Genomic DNA, 3,210 nt, shown 5'->3' on the forward strand with positions numbered 1-3,210 from the left:
TTTTCTTGTTGTCCTTTACTTGGGAGGCCATCCTCATCTCCATGGTAACTTTGGCACATCTAACTGCCTCCCTACAAGCGCAAGCAGAGGAGGTGTATTCGTCTTTGGTGATCTCTCCCTGTTTCCACTTTTTATGTGCTCCCCTTTTGGCCCTTAGGCTGCCCTGGATTTCTCTGGTCAGCCAAGGAAGCCTCCTGGCCCCTTTCCCTCTTTTTCCTCACATCGGGATCATCTCCCTTTGTGCCTGAAGGATCATTTCCTTAAGGCACAGCCACCCTTCTTGGGCTCCCATCACTTCAAAACTCCTACTCTGTAGTGCGTCCTTGACTAATCGCCTGAGTTCATTGAAATCAGCTTTCCTAGAGTCCAGCACTTTCACCCTACTAGTTACCTTACCCACTCGACGTCTTATGATGAATTCTATTATTAGGTGATCACTGTCCCCCAGATGGCCACCGATTTGTAGGTCCCCTACCATGTCATCCCCCGTTGCAAATACCAGATCCAGTAAGGCATTCCCCCTAGTGGGACCGTGTACCTCCTGTTTCAGGTGGAGGTCCTGTACACAGGATAGGAAGCTGCGTGAACAGTGGGATTTTGCCGTCTGCGTCTCCCAGCAGATGTCTGGGTAGTTTAGGTCCCCCATGACTAAAGCCTCTTTAGCTTTTATGGTCTCTGAGAGCTGCCTCAGGAGCCCCGAATCTAGTTCTTCCCCTTAGTGTGGGGGTCTGTAGCAGACCCCTACCACCAAATCCCCTTCTCCTTGCCCCCCATGTAACCTAACCCACAATCCTTCTACTTCCTCATCCTTTGATTCCATCTTGATGAGGGTATTCTGTCTTGATGAGGGATACCAGATACCAGGGATGAGGGATACCAGATACCAGGTCTAATACATGATACCAGATTTACCTAAAGAACCTTGTCTGCTTATTAACTGATTGCCTGATTTTTCAACAAAGTCAATGAGGAACAAAAGTACAAGAGACATGGGAGGTTAATGGGAATAATCAGGGCATGGGGATTGAAAAATACCGCAGAGGTGGAAACAAAAGTCAACAATCTCAGTGCATTCAAAACAAAGGAAACAGATAACTTCTACCCCAGGAATCTGAAAGAACCAGTACATGAAACCACAGGTCCAAAAGATACATTAAAAGTACCTATTATCAAGTCAAAGAGGTTGCCACATTACTGGAGATCAGCAAGTGCAATATCTGCTAGTAAGACTGTTGGTGGTATTAATTCCACCTCCCTCTCTCCCCGGCTACCAGAGCTGCTACATCAGTGGAGACAGCACTAAAGGGGTTAAGGCTGCCGCCACAGAATTGCATCCCCAACAGGGATCACAACTCCGAATTTGATGACAAGGCAAGCATTAACCCACTGGGTACTAGCTCTGGCAAGACAAAGACTGTCAGCCAGAGGTTAACACCACAGCAATTCACCCCTGCACTGTATTTCTGGTCCCATAGGCTGGATGACCCACAGACCATTTTTGACATTTCTGGACTAGAGCAACAGAAATAAGCTAAAATGTAATGATGAAAAATTCAGGACTAACGAGATTTTTTTCTGGAAAATTGCAAGCTTATTAGGTGGAAATAACAGTGGAAAAAGGCCTGTGTGTAGCACTGGAAAGTAGCAACTAAGCAATTTAATCATGAAAAGGGAAAAATGCAATTCTTGGACACATCAGGTGAGGTATTTCCTGAGCCACTGGTAATTATTTATGCAACTGAACAAGGCAGTGAGACCTCTTCTGGAAGTGCAACTTCTGAAATATTGCATGCAATTCTAGTCACCCACATTCAACACATAAATTAAAATAGAAATGTTCAGAGTGCAGTTACTAAGATTATCAGGCTAGTAAAGAGCCAAATCTACAAAGGGAAACTTAAACAGCCTAGCTTGTCAAGCCTAGCTGGGAGGGGAATATAGTTGCTGTCTATAAATATGTCACAGGGTAATTATGAGGGAGGGAGAGCAATTTAGGATAAGGGACAATGTTGGCATGAGAAAAAATGGGTCTAAACTGGCAATGAGTATAATAATTCTCACCAGCAGTATCCAGCTGGTAAGTCTGTTGGGGGCAAGGGGTGAAGGGGAGGGAAGGGGCTGGGGGGGCAATCAAGGCCCCTTTGGTGAGGGAGGGAGTGGGGCTGGGGCAGGGACAGGCACTACCAAGCCAGGGTGGGGCAGGGAGCAGGGCGGAGATGGCGGCTCATCCTGGGGTCTGGGGGGGCAGCTCCAACCACTGCACACCCCCCCAGGAGAGACATGGGGGGTATAGGCCCCCCAGATCTGTGTATTGGGCAAGGGCAGGCTGCCTGCTACATGCTTGGGACTGGTGTTGCTTCAGCCTCTTCCCCGCAGTTGCACTCAGGGTGGGGCTGTGCCTAGGCCAGGTGGAGCAGGTGGTGGTGGTGCTGGGAGTAGACTATAGTGAATAGATCCCTCTGCAGCCCCCACCCTCCCAGCACCACTGCAGCCCACTCTACCCTACCTGGTCTGAGCACAGCTGCTGGGAAGAGGCTGGAGCAGCTCTGGCCCTGAGCACACAGAAGGCAGCCTGATCTCACCCCATGCATAGATACAGGGGGCACATGCCTGCGGCAAGAGTCACCCCCCCGCCCATGCCCCCAGATGAGCCACCGACTCTGTCCCGTGCCCCGCCCCACCATGGCTAGGCAGTGTCTGCTCCTGCCCCACTCCCTCCCTCACCACAAGTGCCTCGATCTGCCCCCCCCGCCCCTTCCCTCCCCACAGACTTACCAGCTGTATGCTGCTCTCCATCTGCTGGAGTACACTCCTGGCTGCATGTACTCTGCAGCTGCTCCCACACACACAGCATTTATTGGCAACATTATCAGCCATATCACTTAAAAAAGCCGACTGCCAATAACGTAAATTTTCCTTTTATTGGTGCCAATCCCATATGGACCGATGTGTCAGTGGACCTCTAATTAAGTTGAAATCAGAAGGTTCTAACCATTACAGCAGTACAGTTATGAAACTGCTTTCCAATAGAATTTATGCTCCTGCTACTCCTTGTCACAACCCAAAGTTGTGGTTTTTCTTGTTTGTGTGTGCTTCGGCATCGCTAAATCATGTTCCTGTCAAATTGCAGCTCTTTTGCACGGTGGAGTGTTCTGCTGCAACAGAGAACCCGCGTGCAGGAGCTTTTCCCGCCAGTTCTGTAGCTTTCTT

This window comes from Alligator sinensis, unplaced genomic scaffold (genome assembly GCF_000455745.1).
Source record: "Alligator sinensis unplaced genomic scaffold, ASM45574v1 scaffold777_1, whole genome shotgun sequence".
Lineage (NCBI taxonomy): Eukaryota > Metazoa > Chordata > Crocodylia > Alligatoridae > Alligator > Alligator sinensis.